The sequence below is a fragment of the Leucopleurus acutus genome, assembly GCF_964270905.1.
Source record: "Leucopleurus acutus genome assembly, chromosome: 18".
NCBI classification, from domain to species: domain Eukaryota; kingdom Metazoa; phylum Chordata; class Mammalia; order Artiodactyla; family Delphinidae; genus Leucopleurus; species Leucopleurus acutus.
Window position 1 is genome coordinate 25,202,420 of NC_139160.1, and position 17,358 is coordinate 25,219,777.

Here is a 17,358-nt window from a genome sequence, read left to right on the forward strand (position 1 = left end):
TATGTTTGATGACAATATAAGTTAGTTGTAATCAATAGTCTTCTATTATTAAATCTTACATTCTGTCTTGTGCCACAAATACTTCAACTTGAATTTTAATTTCTACAATAGAAAAACTGATTGGTTAGGAATTATTAGAGAGGGTTGGAAAGCATATATTTTCCTTCAGAACAGTGTAGTAGATTTCCAAAACTTTAAACTAGTGGGTTTTTACAAAATGTGTTCTAACACATATAGTCTGCTAAGTTTTAGTTCAGTTTTCTCCTCTTTTGTGAAAAAAAAATACATATGTTTAATGTGACTGAATGGTGATTTCATTTGTGATAATATATAGAATGGTCATACGCTCACTGAAAGTAAAAACAAAAAAACAGGATTCTACTTTTTGAAAAGAAATTTCAGTTTTAAATCTGTAATATAACATGTAATTTGCAAATAGTGACCAATTTTCCATCTAAAAAAATTCCATTCTAGTAGTGTCACCAATCATCTAAAAACCTTTTTAAAAAAAAACAAAAACCCAGTAACTTGCTTTGTAGGTTCATATTTTAAATCTATACTTGATACATGCTTCACTGAATCAGAGGAATAATCCTTTTTTCACTGGACATGATTGTGAAAATTTTTATCCACTGTCCTAAAAAGTTTATGTGATTCTTAAAATATTTTGGCTGTACAGTTTTGGTGTTTATCTTAGAAGATTTGTCAACAAGATGTGATTATTCTTTACTGTTTTGTGAGTAATATTGGTTTTGAAAGTATGTATTAGTTAAGAACAGTATTTTATTGAAATCAGTAGCTATTGTGTCTGTCAACTATAAGATCAAGTGCCAGCAAAGAATTTTCAAACTCTAAGTTGTGTATAGAACTGTTTTGTGTAGCATTGAAAAATTCTGTCAGTTTTGTAAGTCGCTAAATGTTATTATCAGCTTAAAGGTATTTTTCTATTAAAAGTTTACAGTTCAATAACATAAGTGGATGATAGCATTTGGGGCCAGTAGTGAAAGTATATTTCGTCTAAAATATTTCTCTATGCAGTGGTGTACAAGGCTATTTTATTATGGTATTTGTATCTGTTCTGTGTTTCTCTATGAACCATGCTCCAGTCTTTGTTTCTGTCAGCATATGTAAGGGAAAGAAAGTCCAGAAATAGAGAATAAATCACACAAGACTTACATTGTTAAATACATGAAAACATAAGTGCTTACCTCTTGAGGGTTTATTAGATATAGTTGTTATTGATACATATACATGATAAGTGGCCAGATGTTTATGGTGTATAACTTTTTCTACACACAATCAGAATGATCTCCCTGAATCTTCATTCAGTGACATGATAATTCCTCTTCTGTGTTTATTCTCTAGTGACAGCGTGCTAACATTTCTTACACCCGGGCAGAGTACAGAGGAATGTGCTCTTTCTGGTAGGGAACTGGATTTTTTATTGAAATACCATAGGATGAAAACAGAGAGGAAGACGTAAAAGGTTGTTTTTTTTTTTTAAAGATATTTCTTAGCCATTTTGATGGGCTGTTTGAAGATTCTACAAGACATTCCTGTTCAACATTTTTAGTGAAATAAGATGCTTGCTTATCCTACCAGTATGTGTTCCTTCAGGAGGACAGACATGCTTTCAGTTGCCTGAGGCTCAATTTTGTTCCATTTGACATCAGGGTTGTTTTCGGCAGTATCCTTAACACAAAGCTGTTTCTCAATAGGGTTATTTTTTTGGCCAACTTTTTCTTCACCAGGAACTTCTTGTTGATAGCTTTTTCCTTTGTCGGGTTGAAATAGAACAGTGATGATCTCAACCAGACTATCCTTCTGCAGAATTAAGGTGTGCAACTGATTGATAAAAGACAGATTCTCCAATTGTCATTTTCAACCTTTAAGTTAAAGCCTAAGCGAAATAGTAGTAATATCTTGGTTTACAAAGAGATTTTCTTGGGAAGAATTTGGTTTCGTGCTATATTTGTGAATTAGAGAATAGTTGGTAATCATTATTTTACGGATAAGTGATTTGTATGTGATTAGTTACAAATAAAACATACTAGAATCTAGACTTTCTGATTTTTTAATTCATTGTTTCTGTTAAATGTATAAAACCCTTGCTTGTACAGTGAATGACAACTAGCAGTGTTGAAATCCCTTCTTGACTGGAAAGTACCCTTGTCTCTGTTTTCCAATTAATCACATCTTTTAATAAATATGTTTGTAGGACTGCTATTTGTAAGATTTAGAATGATGTTAATTATCTTTCGTATCTGTCCCTGTAGTCTGAAAAGTTCAAAGGACCCCAATTTTAAAAAATTCTTTTAAGTTCAAACCATAAGTGGTGTTAGGATTTCCAAAAGGGTAAAGTAGAAATATTTGTACCTGATCTTGTTGAGAATCTGGGGAACACTTTTGATCTACTCCCAAGAAAAAGGCCGGTGTCATAACATCCCTGAAATTATAAAAGTATGACTACTTCTGAAGCTCATCAGACTCAAGATAAGAGCACTTGTGACAGTCTTTCCTCCCCATACCTGCGTAAAACCTTTAACCCTTTCATCATTCTAACTAACTTTAAAGGAACATTTGTTAGAGCAAATATGATAAAGCAGGGAAGTATGAGGAAGCAACCTTACTTACAGAAAATGTGACTATCAGTAGAAACCTAAAAGAATCAGTGTCATTTTTAGAACCAACTAGAGGGTTCAATGTATACAAACCAATTGTTTTTTTTTAATAATAATAAAAAGCAAAAGACACTGTTCACCGAAGTTGCCAAACCTCAGAGTACCATGGAGGCATAGGTTTGTGCAGAATAGGGGGAAGGGCCCCCCTCCTTTACTCTGCGCCCTTTGTCATTCTTATCTGTTTCATCAAACTTCCATTCCTCACATCTTTAACCTTGAGGACTCAACATGGTCCAAGGCACAGGGAGAGTAGGAAACAGATACTGTTGTATAACATTCCATCCATATCTGAGACATTTTGTCCTAAAACAGCCTAGTCTGTGGGGAGTCACCTGTCTGTATTGGAGTCACCATTTTTCATTCTCACCTCTAAAGCTAAAATTGCTGCTCAGACCCACTATATCAATCAGGAAGATTCTTTTGGGCAAACTATTCATTAATTGTAGGAAAACTAGTTTAAAAGGACTATGTAAATGTCAGGCAAAGTATTTCTTCCAAAACAGATATGTTTCTGCCTTGAAGAAAAAGAAGAGCCAGGACTCTCAGATAAATTAATATCACCTTAATTTAGATCATCTTAAGAAAATAGAATAGAATTTTGTTTTCGCATACTGTAACTGAAAAATTCAGCCGTGGCGCTCACTTCAGGTACAGCCTGATCCAGGGTCTCAGCGTCCTCAGGGCTTTCTTTGTACAGAGAAGATATCATGGGGCAATGTGTTCCCTCATTTTGTGCGTTGATTAGAATATAGGGGCGGTTGTATGTAATGGAGACCTGTAATTGTGTAAGTAAGTTTCTCATATGAAATTTCTCATGTCAAAGTCTAATCTGTTGTGTTATCCCTCATCTAGAAAGTTGACTGGCACCCAGGCTTTTCTGTTTTCTTGTTCTGCTACCCTTGGGGTGTTGTCCCGACCCACATGGTCCAAGCCGGTTCACCCTTGTGTCCACATTCCAGCCATTAAAAGGGGAGGAAGGGGGAGGGGAGGACACGACCCTTCCCTGTGAGGGAAGTCGTGAGCATTGCTTCAGTTGCGTGACACTGGCCGGATCTTAACTACATGGACATACCTAGCAGCAAGAGTGCCTAGGAGAGGTAGTCTTTGTTCTGGGTCAACATGTATCTAGTTAAACTTCAAGGGTTCCTTCTTACAGAATGAGGGGAAAGGCTATTAGGTTAAACAGCAGTCTCTATCACACCATCTGTCAGGCCAGGTTTTGTCACATGGCGGCCAGAGTGATAACACCATCCCAGCAGTTACTGCAGTCAAGGCAAGATGGCTAGGCCTCCGTCCTACCCCAGAAACACTCAGAGAGCTCCCTGGGCTCCCGCTGCCACTCTGTACAGAAGAGGCAAGGGCACTTCATATTGTTTTGATTAAATAAAGCCTTCTAGGCTCAGTGTGTACTGGTATCCTACATCACGAGCCAGTCTTATATTGGCATTATATCGTAGAATGTTCCAGCTTCCTAAAAGGAAGGAAAAGAGTACTGAAAAATGGCTCTGTGTAATCAATGGCAGTATTAATTATCTTAAACAGCAAACGTTGCTTCTAATTAAAATGTGAGATATCAATTATAGAGTAATGATGAAAACTGGACATTTCTTAGAGCAAAATAGGCTGTTTAGCAGCATTGTAGCATTTTCTGTTCCTGGATCATCTTTGCAGTGCTGTGTGAATATAAGCTACTCCTCTCCCCCTCTGTTGAAGCCCAGACCAATTAACCACAATAGTCTATTCAAAACTTAGTTTCTTGCTGAATTCTTTTTTTTTTTTGAATTCTTATACTGACTTCAGGTTAATCATAGTTCGTGCAATATACACATATAGTGTCACTTTTTGTGTTTGTGAAAACTTCAAAACAGCTGCCAGAGAACATTTTGAGTAATTGCTTCTGTCAAGTATATAACTTTTATCATCATAATTTTCATTACAGATAGCCATACTTATTTTAAAAAGACTCAAACAACCTGATTTTCACATGGAACCCTAACGTCCGCCCGCAAGTGAAGAGTAAGTAATACTTGTGTTAGTAGTTGTATTTCTGTTAGTACATGAATGAAGAATATGACTCCATTCTCTGTTTCATTTCTTGTCTAAAGACAAGATTTTTGATATATGCTGTGACTGGGTTCTTCTCCATATTCTGTACTAGATACTGCTTGTTTAGTATCCCACTCCATTACTTTCCTGTACGGCCTCCTCACATGCTGGCGTTATTCCATGTATTGATCTGTTTACTCTTTATGATATGTCTCCTGAACTAAACTGTGCACTCTTCACGGAGGAACCGCGTCTGTCTTTTCCACAGCTCCTAACATAGTGCCGGGCACATCATCCGCATTCCATAAATGTTTGTTGAACAAAGAAAGAAATGTATTTCGTGCTTGTTTGCATTTATATGAGAAACACTTGCATTCAGAGCTCTCATCTTTTTGTCAATTTTCCAGCTATGAGGGAGAGCTATTATTAAACTCTTTTGTCTGGTTGTCATAGCAACCCACTGGCCTCCAGAGCTACAGGTTATTTCTGATGGGCATATTCTCCTAGACAACCAAACACGCAGCGTTTTCAATTATGGAGTAATGATGCTATTATAAATCACATTTCTGACACTATATTTCTCTATCTTTTATAAAGATGGCAGAGAATTAGAACAGAGACGAATCTGTTCAAATCAACAAAGGCTAGGGGAAATTAAGCAGTATGACTCACATCTCTCCTCTCAACCCTTTCATATTTCCTCCAAGTTCTCCACCTTTCCATAAGCACCTGTGAATTCACTTGGGTGTTCTGACCAAGTTATTAAGGAAGTTTTGAAAGTTAATTGCTACAAGACAAACTCTAAAAAAGCTCTGTTACAGCTTAAATAGTTTCTTTTTCTCCTCCTTGTTTCTTCCTTCCTCTGTCCCTCCCTCCCTCCCTCCCTCCCTCCCTCCGTCCCTCCCTCCCTCCGTCCCTCCCTCCCTCCCTGATCTTAGTTCCCCACCAGGGATCGAACCTGTTTCCCCCTGCAGTGGAAGCACGAAGTTCTAACCACCGGACCACCAGGGAATTCCCAGTCCTTGCTTGTTTCTTAAATTTCATGTTAAGTTAGCAAATGATAATAGCCTTGCAAAAATTGAGATTTGCTCGGAAAAGTTTCAAAATGAGGTCTTTTCCAACCTCATTCCTCCTTCCATTCATATTTTAGTGGCAAGAATTGAGAAGAGTTTTATTAAACTGGGTTAGTCATCATAGAAAACTCATTATCAGTTCAATAAAACAGGGTTTTTCTGGCCCATTCAACAAGGCATGATTGTAGTTTTTAAAAGGCAGAGTCTTCTTTTTTTTTTTTTTGGCTGCGTGGCTTGTGGGATCTTAGTTCCCTGACCAGAGAAGGAACCCAGGCCCTCAGCAGTGGAGAGCGCAGAGTCCTAAACACTGGACTGCCAAGGAATTCCCAGCAGAGTCTATTTTCTAATGATGGATACCTTAATGGGATTTTACATGTATGTTATGCTGTATTTTCTTTTCTGTAGGTTTTGGTCACATGCAGTATGGAGAGTCAGTTACCACCTAGTTCCAAGTAGATCCTATGAAAAATACTTCACTACACCCTTTCTCTGTGCAGTTCTAATGCTTTTGTTATACATACAGTTGTGATACCCATCAGGAAACTGTCCCATAACTTTATTTAAAAGAAGTGATACTGCATTTAGCTTACCTACTGGGCTTTGACATTATAAAAGCAGTAACACTTTAGTACATGCAACATCTTCAACAAATAATATACAATGGGGATACTGTCAGGAAGACAAAGAGAAAGATAAGGGGGAATGGTATCGTCTGTAGTGTCAAGATTGCAGATTTGGGTACCTGAACACCTGGGGTATTTTGATTAACATATATATATATTTTTAACATCTTTATTGGAGTATAATTGCTTTACAATGATGTGTTAGTTTCTGCTTTATAACAAAGTGAATCAGTCTGATTAACATATTTTTAAGAACTTCATTTTAGTCTTCTAGAAATCTCCATGCACTGTTACTCTTTTAAATAAGCTCTGAATCCTACACATTAGCTGAGATGTCAAAACTTTGAGACAGCTAAACCTAGATATCTGCCTATTGTAAAAACTGAAAATGGCCCAGTGGAAGGGAAGGATTCTCCAGGGCAGGGTCAGACGTCCAGCCACACAGATCTTGCAACAATTCTTGACAAAATCACCAATTCCCAAGTCTAGTTCTCTTCTTTAGAAGTTAGGGTATTCAGTAATTACTGCACCTTGATTTGGTTGGATTTGGGTACTGAGTCAGATTAACCAAACTATCAAACAAATATACAAAATCCGTAATATTGATACATTAACTTACAAATAGAAAATAGAGCTTTTGCATTCAGGAGGGAGCCCCCAGTGCCCCATTTTTCCCTCGGGAGTGAAGAGTTTGGACCATGTATCAAGGGCCACAGATTCGAAGGGTGCCACCCAAGGGCCTGCATCCCAAATCACATAGCTTGGGGAGCCTTGGGGAACCACCCAGCCAACCTTGTCATTTGCAAGTCCTCCAGGACCACATTAAAAAAAGGAGTGATGTCAAATGGGTACTCAAGCACTTCCATGGCTATTCCCCTCCCCGGGCTCAGCACAGAGGGGACAGGCAAAAACACCCCTCCTCTAGTTTCTCCCTGAAAGGAGCTTTACTGCATACTTTCCCAGCTACTGCCTGAAGGTCCAGCTTCTAATCAGCTTGTGTATGGATGTTGACTGGGATTCTCCCAGGAGACTGAAGGAGCCCTGGGCAGTCCCCCTGCTTGCTGTCTAAAGCTCGCTCCAACAATACAAACAAGTCTCCAGCAAGGAGCTTGTCCACACATCCAGCACCGCAACTTACCTGGCTGCCACCTGAAGGGCTGGCTGCCAAGCCACCTTGCTCTGGAAGCCAACAGGGCCCAGCTTCCACAACTACCCTGGAGCCCCATTAAACCAAGGGGCAGTTTGATACAGAAATGTCAGCAGGCTCAACACACAGGGAACAGACAAAAATGCAAGGCTCTCAGTTTCTCCCTGGAAGGTATTTGCATAATTTTCCAGCTTCTGCCCAAGGTTTGGGCTTCGAATTAGCCCATACCTGAGAGCTGACAAGGCGTATAATTAGTCATCATGTGAGGGTCTGAACGGGCATGTGCATTCTCCTTCCTGTGCCTTCTCCCCGCCTAGCTCACCCCAGCCATAAAGCCAAGTCTCCAGATACGCTGTGAAAAGAGTTTGTCAACATATCTAGCACCCCACCTTCTATGGCTACAAGCTGAGGGACTGGTCCTAAATCTCCTAGCTCTGGATGATGATGGGGCTCAGCAGTTATGAGTCCCCTGAGACCACAGAGAACAAAGAGGCATTTTTATATGGGTGCACAAGTGTTCCCAGCAGTGATTCCCTCTGGCTCAGCACAGAGTGAATAGGCTCAAATACCCAGCTCCTGGTTTCCCTTTGATAGGGGCTGGACTGTAGAGCTAACATCCTGCCTTTCCCAGTTGCTGCCTGAAGGTCAGGCTTCCAATTAGCCTGCACTGGGGACCTGAAGGGACAAGCAATTAGTAGTCGTTTGGGAGCCTGAACGTGTGCGTGGGCATTTCCCATGCCTTTGGAACAATAATGGGTCTTGGCACACCCGAATCTGCTAGAAGCCACCAAGAATAAGGACTGTGATTTGGATAAGCACAGAAGTTTGAGAAACGGGACTTCCCTGGTGGCGCAGTGGTTTAGAATCCTCCTGCCAATGCAGGGGACACAGGTTCGAGCCCTGGCCCGGGAAGATCCCACATGCCACGGAGCAACTAAGCCCCTGCGCCACAACTACTGAACATGTGCGTCCTAGAGCCCGTGCTCCGCAACAAGAGAAGCCACCACAATGAGAAGCCCATGCATCACAACGAAGACCCAAAGCAGCCAAAAATAAATAAGTTAAAAAAAAAAAAAGTTTGAGAGGCAATCAGGAGCTCAAGCCATGCCGAATGGCAAGATTCATCTCTAACACAAGGCTACTCTTTCTAAACTGGGAGAGGGGGAATTCCCTGGCAGTCCAGTGGTTAGGACTCCATGCTTCCACTGCTCGGGGTCTGGGTTCAATCCCTGGTCAGGGAACTAAGATCCCACAGGCTGAGCGACCAAAAAAAAACCAACCAAACAAACAAACAAAAAAAAACAAAACTGGGAGAGGTGGCTGTTTTATCTGATGCACAGAAACCAACACAGAGAGTCAAAGAAAATTAAGAAACAGAGGAATATTTTCCAAACAAAAGAACCAGATACAACCCCAGAAAAAAGACCTTAATGAAATGAAGATAATGACTTACCTGATAAAGTGCTCAAAGTAATGGTAATAAAAATGCTTACAAGGTCAGGAGAACAATGCATGAACCAAGTGAGAATTTCAGCAAAGAGAAAACGTAAGATTCTTATACTTAAAAATATTTTGATAACTATATTTTAAAACGATTTTGTATGTAATCCTATGTATTTTAATAGTTTTATTGAGATATAATTCACATACTGTATAATTCCCCTACTTATAACATAATTTAATAGTTTTTGTATATTCAGAGTTGTACAACCATCATTACAATTAAAAATTTTTTTCCATCACTTTAAAAAGAAACCCTGTATCCATTAGCAGTCGTTTCCCATTTTCCCTCAACTTCACCCCCTTCTCCAAGACCTAGGCAACCAATAATCTACCTTCTGTCTCTATGAACATTTCATACCAATGAAATCATATCATACAAAATGTGGTCTTTCGTGTCTGGCTTCTTTTACTTAGCATAGTGGTTTCAAGGTTCACCAATGCTGTGGCGTGTGTCAGTACTTCATTCCTTTTTATGGCCTGATGATATGCCATTATATATGCCATTATTTGGACGTACCGTATTTTACTATACGCTCTCAATAGAGGGACATTAGGGCTTTTTCCACTTTTTGGCTATTATGAATCATGCAGCTGTGAACATTCACCTACAAGTTTTTGTGTGGACATATACTTTCAGTTCTCTTGCGCATATATGTTTACCTTTTTGAGGAAGCGCCAGGCTTTTCCAAAGCTGCTGCCTCATGTTGCAGTCCTTTCAGCAATGTAAGAAGGTTCCAATTCCTCCACGTTAACAGTTGTTATTTTTCTGTCTTTTTTATTATAGCCATCCTAGTAGGTATGAAGTACATTCTCATTGTGGTTTTGATGTGCATTCGCCTGGTATCAAACGGCTGATGATGTTGAGCATTTTTCCATGTGCTTCTTGACCAAATGTATATCCTGTTTAGAGAAATGTCTTCTCAGACGTACTGCTCATTTTTCAATTGGGTTGTCTTTTTATTGAGTTGTAAGAGTTCTTAGTATATTATGGATACTACTGCCTTATCAGATATATGATTTGCACATATTTTATTGCATTCTATGTGTTATAGGCTGACTTCTGTTCTCCTCACAATTCTTATGTTGCAGCCCTGATCCCCCAGTACCTCATTTTGTGTCTGTATTTGAGGATAGGGCCTTTATGGAGGTAATTAAGTTAAAATGAGACCCACACCCAGGATGGACCCTAATCCAATCTGACTGGTGTCCTTATAAAAAGAGTTGATTAGGACACATACAAAAACACCAGGGATACGTGTGCACAGAGGAGAGTCCATGTGAGGATACATTACAATGGTGGCCATCTGCAAGCCAAGGGGAGAGGCCTCAGAAGAAACCAAACCTGCTGGCACTTGGACCTCTAGCCTCCAGAATTGTGAGAAAATACATTTCTGTTGTCTAGGCCATCCTTGCTGTGGTATTTTGTTATGGCAGCCTTCCAAACTAATATAGATTTTGATACTGGAACTGAGGTGCTGCTGTTTTAAATGCTTAAAAATGTAGAAGTGGCTTTGGAACTGGGTAATGGGTAGAGGCTGGAAGAATTTTGAGTGCCTGTTAGAAAAAGCCTAGGTTGCCTCGAGGAAACTATTGGTAGAAATATGGCTGTTAAAGTTGCTTCTGGTGAGACTAATGCCGAAAACTCAGTCTCTGTACACCGGTGCCGAATTGACTCTTGGAGACAGAGTTTTGGGTGAAGTAGAAAAGAAGAGCTTTATTGCTTTGCCAGACAAAGGAGGACACAGCAGGCTTCTGCCCTTGAAAACTGTGTCCCCACCCAGGAAGATTTGGTGAGGAGTTTAATTTTTAATTTTTAAATTTATTTATTTTTTATTTTTGGCTGCGTTGTGTCTTCGTTGCTGTGTGCGGGCTTTTCTCTAGTTGCAGTGAGCGGGGACTACTCTTTGTTGCGGTGCACAGGCTTCTCACTGTGGTGGCTTCTCTTTGTTGTGGAGCACGGGCTCTAGGCATGCGGGCTTTAGTAGTTGTGGCTCGCCGGTTCAGTAATTGTGGCACGCGGGCTTTAGAGCGCAGGCTCAGTAGTTGTGGCGCACGGGCTTAGTCACTCCACGGCATCTGGGATCTTCCCAGACGAGGGATTGAACCCACGTCCCCTGCATTGGCAGGCGGATTCTTAACCACTGCGCCACCAGGGAAGTCCTGGTGAGGAGTTTTATAGCAATGATTCAAGGGTGGGGTTGATAAAACTAGGGTGTGTGCAGGGCCTGCACTCCAGTAATCTGGTCTCAGGTAATCTTTTTTTGTTTGTTTGTTTTTGCGGTATGCGGGCCTCTCACGTTGCGGAGCACAGGCTCCGGACGCGCGCAGGCTCAGCGTCCATGGCTCACGGGCCAGCCGCTCCACGGCATGTGGGATCCTCCCGGACTGGGGCACGAACCCATGTCCCCTGCATTGGCAGGTGGACTCTCAACCACTGCGCCACCAGGGAAGCCCTCAGTTAATCTTTTGATGAGCTTCTCTGGTTGCTTTAATCTGGCCTCAGGTGGTCTTCTCTGGAATGAAGAATGCTGACATCTTCCATTTGTTGGGGGTTTTAGTTCTATAAAGGGCTTAAAGATATTGTTATGTATGTCCCTTGAGATGGGAACCAGGACCCTGCCCCGAGGCTGCACTCTTGTTTCTTGACTGCTCCTCCCTTGTCTTTGCATCCCCTCCCTTCCCTGATTAGCAACTGTTTGAATCTGCCTTTTGGGACTCAGGGAAAGTCATGGAGGCTGGAGTCTGTTCCCTACAAACAAGAAACGGAGGACATGGAAAGGCTTCGCCAGTAGCCCCACAGGGTGCTGCTTGGTTTCAAGACCTCAGATGGAAATAAGGAACGTGTTATTGGGCATCGGAGGAAAGCTGATCTTTGTTATAAAGTGGCAAAGAACTTAGCTGAATCGTGTTCTAGTATTTTGTGGAAGGTAGAACTTTGAGTGATGAACTTGGATGTTCAGCTGAGGAGATTTCTAAGCAAGGGATTCAAGGTGTGACTTAGGTTTTCCTTGTTGCTTGTAGTAAAATGTGAGAGGAGAGAAACTGAAGAAGGAAATGTTAAGCAAAAAGAAACCAGAAAGTGAAGATTTGGAAAGTTCTCAGCCTATCCTTATTGCAAAAAATTGAGAAAGCATGTTCCAGAGAGAACATCAAGGGTATAGCAGAACAATCACTTGATAAAGAGATTGTGGCTGTGAGTCCTGGATCTAATCAGCCATTTCAGCAGAGGCCAGGAAAGGGACAAAACGGAGGAAGGCTATTGAACTTCTGGGATTCAACAGAGGGGATGACAGAGCTGTTCTCTGTGAACATGCCGTATCTTTCAAGAAAAGGGAAGAATGACCCTGAGGGTGATTCTGAGACTGGGAGGGCTGCCACTCCCACAGGGTCCCAGAGTTTCAGCAGGACAGGCTGCCCAGGGCCTCAGGGCTGGAGCTGCTCCCGGGAGCCTGGGCGGGGGGAGTTGGGGGTAGGGCCACTACTTCAGTGGGCCTGAGGTCGGAGTATCAAGCCAAAGAATATTATTCTTGAGCTTTAAAATCAGGGAATTTTTCCTGCTAAGTTTTGGGCTTGCTTGGGACCCATGACCCCTTTCTTCTTTCCAATTTCTTCCTCTTGGACTAGGAATGTCCATTGTATGCCTGTCCCACCATTGTATTTTGGAAGCAGATAATTTGCTTTTACAGGTTCACAGCTTAAGAGGGATTTTTGTCTCAGAATGAATCAAACCTCAAGTCTCTCCCACACTTGATTTATTTATTCATATTTATTTATTTATTTATTTATGGCTGCGTTAGGTCTTTGTTGCTGTGCGCGGGCTTTCTGTAGTTGCGGCGAGCGGGGGCTACTCTTTGTCGCGGTGTGCGGGCTTCTCATTGCGGTGGCTTCTCTTGTTGCGGAGCATGGGCTCTGGACGCGAGGGCTTCAGTAGTTGTGGTACTCAGGCTCAGTAGTTGCAGCGCACGGGCTTAGTTGCTCTGCGGCATGTGGGATCTTCCCGGAACAGGGCTCGAACCCACATCCCCTGCATTGGCAGGCAGATTCTTAACCCCTGCGCCACCAGGGAAGTCCTCCACACTTGATTTAGATTATACTTAGTTGAAACTTGGGACTTCACGCAGATGCCAGAATGGGTTAAGACTTTTGAGCTGTTGGGATGGGGATGAGTGTCTTTTGCATGTGGGACATACCTGAATTTGGGGGTCCAGATGGTGAACTGTTATGGACTGAATAGTGTCCCTCTAAAATGTATATTTGAAAGCTTAATCCCCAGTACCTCAGAATGTGACTGTATTTGGAAATAGGGCCTTGAAAGAGGAAATTCAGTTAAAAAGATTGGATTAGGCCCTCCTAATCCAATCCGACTGGTGTCTTTATAATATAAGGAGATCAGGACACGCAAAGAAGCAGCAGGGATGCACATGCACAAGGAAAGACCAGGTGAGGATACAGAGAGCAGGCAGCCATCTGCAAGCCAAGGAGACAGGCCCCAGAGAAGACCAAACCTGCTGGCACCTCGATCCCAAACTGTGAGAAAGTTAATTTCTGGTTTTGAGGCCATCCTGGCTGGGGTGTTTTGTTATGGCAGCCCCAGAAAACTAGTACCTCATGGGTTATCTTTTCACTTTCTTCTTCTTCTTTTTCTTTTTTTCTTTTTTGGCCTCACAGTGTAGCATGCAGGATCCTAGTTCCCCGACCAGGGATCAAACCCGCACCCTGCATTGGGAGTGCGGAGTCTTAACCACTGGACTGCCAGGGAAGTACCTCTCTTGATAGTGTCCCTTGAAGCACAAAAGGTTTTAATTTTTCTGAAGCTCAATCAATCTATTTTTTCTTTCTTGTGCTTTTGGCATTATGTCTAAGAAGGGAAAGCCCTATCCTTAGGTCATAAAGATTTATTCCTACATTTTCTTCTCCAAAAGTTTTATAGCTTTACATTTAGGTTTCTGATCCTTTTTTTTTTTTTTTTTTTGCGCTACGCACGCCTCTCACTGTTGTGGCCTCTCCCATCGCGGAGCACAGGCTCCGGACGCACAGGCCCAGCAGCCATGGCTCACGGGCCCAGCCGCTCCACGGCATGTGGGATCTTCCCGGACCGGGGCACGAACCCATGTCCCCTGCATTGGCAGGCAGACTCTCAACCACTGTGCCATCAGGGAAGCCCTCTGATCCATTTCTAAAAATTTTATTTTATTGAAGTATAGGTGATTTACAATGTGTTAATTTCTGCTGTACAGCAAAGTGATTGTTATAAATATATATACATTCTTTTTCATATTCTTTCCCATTATGGTTTATCACAGGATACTGAATATAGTTCCCTGTGCTATGTAGTAGGACTTTGTTGTTTATCCATTCTATATATAATCGTTTGCATTTGCTAATCCCAAACTCCCAAGCCCTCCCTGCCCCTTCCCCCTCCCCCTTGGCAACAAGTCTGTTCTCTATGTCTGCGAGTCTGTTTCTGTTTCATAGATAAGTTCATTTGTGTCATATTTTAAATTCCACATGTAAATAATATATGGTATTTGTCTTTCTCTTTCTGACCTACTTCACTTAGTATGATAACCTCTAGGTCCATCCATGTAGCTGCAAATGGCATTATTTCATTCTTTTTTATGGCTGAGTAGTATTTCAGTGTTTGTGTGTGTGTATTCCACTGTGTGTGTATATTTTATATATATATATATATATATAAAAAATATTCCATTGTGTGTGTGTGTGTATATATACATACATGCGTACCACATCTTCTTTATCCATTCCTCTGTTGATGGACATTTAGGTTGTTTCCCTGTCTTGGCTATTGTGAATAGTGCTGCTCTGAAGATAGGGGTGCGTGTATCTTTTTGAATTACGGTTTTGTCTCAGTATATGCCCAGGAGTGGGGTTGCTGTATATGCTCCGTTTTGAATTAATTTTTGTATATGGTATTATGAAGGGGTCTACTTCATTCTTTTTACATGGGGATATTGAATGATTCCAGGACCACTTGTTGAAAAGACTATTCTTTCTCCCATTGAATGGGCTTGGCACCCTTGTTAAAATTCAAATGACCATAAAAGTAAAGGTTTATTTCTGGAGTCTCAATTCTGTTTCAGTAATTTATGTGTCTCCCTTTTACCAGCACCACACTTAGTCCTGATTTCTGTAGCTTTGTGGTAAGTTTGGAAATCAGGAAGTGTGAGTCCTCTAACTTTGTTCTTCTATTTCAAGTCTGTTTCGGCTATTTGTAATTCCTTGCATTTCCATATGAATTTTAGGATCAGCTAAGGATTTTGATAATGATTGTGTTGCATCTAGATCAATTTGTTGACTATTTCTATCTTAACACCATTAAGTTTTCCAATTCGTGAACATGGGCTGTCCTTCACTTATTTAGATATTCTTCAGTTTCTTTCAGCAAAGATCTGTAGTTTTCAGAGTACACATTTTGCACTTATTTTCTTGAACTTATTCCTAAGTATTTTATTCTTTTTGATGTGGTTATGAATGGAATTATGTTAATTTCTTTTTTTTAGTGTAATCCTATGTATTTTATTTTTGGCATTTATTTATTTATTTATTTAGGCCATGCCACATGGCTTGCAGGGATCTTAATTCCCCAGCGAGGGATTGAACCCGTGCCTCCTGCAGTGGAAACATGGAGTCCTAACCATTGGACCGCCAGGGAATTCCCTTTATTTCAGGCATTTAAACAGTTCTTCTGAGATGGGATCTATAGAGTTCACCAGACTATCAAATATGTTCAAAGGAAAAAAAAATAAAATAAAAAGCCCTACTCTGCGTTGTAGCCAATGATCTTTATAAAACACAAATCTGACCATGTCTCTTCACTGATTAAAACTTGTAACTGACTGCCCGTGGCCTCAGACGAAAGTCCAGTTTCCTTACCATAGCTTGTAAGTTCCTGTATGCATTGTCACTGCTTGCCTGCCTTTCTGGCCTATCTCTGTGCCTCTGCATCATCCTCATACTTTGTGCTCTGATCTTAGTAAACTACTCTTAGATCCTTGAAAACACCCTTCTTCTTCTCCCTCGCCAAGACCTTTGCATGTGCTCGCTCCTCATCCTGTAACCCTTTTTTCTGCACCTCATGGCCTCACCAGTGCCGACTCACTCTTCAGTTCTCAGGTTAGACATACTTACTCCAGGAAGCCTTCCTTGACCCTGACATATGGGCTGGGGCTTCTCCAATGAGCTCTCCTGGTCTCTAGTGCTTCCACTGACCATCTGTGTGTGTTAGTACTTGCCTGTCTGCTTATCTGTACCCTTACCGGATTGTAATCTTAATAAGAGCAGACATTCTGTCTTTTCCCTCTGTTTTCTCCTATACTCTGCTGGCAGGAACAGAACTTGGTCTGGAAAGTCATTTCTAACTCTGATGTGTTTTATTATCCTCAAGTTTTTGTAATTTCCTCATTTCTATATATAATACCAAGGTTTCCCCACATTCCAGTCTAAAAACATTGGGACTGTCTGTGATGTTTGTCTTTATTACTAAGTTACAGTTAGTGATCAAATGAAGTTGAATTTTTGTCTGTATTTTATCTCACATTATTGTTTGGCTCTATATTTCATCACTCAAAATGATAGATTTAGAAATTACCCTAAAAATCAACCAACCAGTTTTGCTTGTTTCAGTTCCACAGCATTCCTGATAGATGATCATTCAGATTCTGCTTGAATACCACCAGTGAAAGAGAGTTCATTATTTTGAAGAAGGTTCTTTTTTTTTTTTTTTTTTTGGCTGCACTGCACGGCTGTGGGATCTAAGTTCCCCCGACCAGGGATTGAACCTGTGCCCCCTGCAGTGGAAGCCTGGAGTCCTAACCACTGGACCGCCAGGGAATTCCCACAGAGTTCATTATTTCACTCTTCTAAATTTGTTTCTCCTTGCTTGGATTAAGAAAAGAAAAGGGGAGAAAACCCACAAGATTTTCTAAGGTGAAGAAGAAGATGGAGTCTAGGATTTAGGATACCACTAGACATACCACCAATCCACCTACCTTTTTATTATTTGTTTTACATGAGAAATACTGTCATGTCATCTGCTAAAAATTGTGCAGATATTAGCCACACCATCTACTGGAAAAATCAGGTCAGCAGAGATTTCATGAAATGACTGCATCTGATAATGCTTTTCAATTTCAAGACCTCCTGTGTCATTATTTTAAACAACCCAGTGATTATAAGCCATAATGTAAATAAGTACATCATAATACTTGTAGGCCACACGTGATAATTCAGCATTATGGTTAAATCCCCTGTGGAGCACAAGAGCC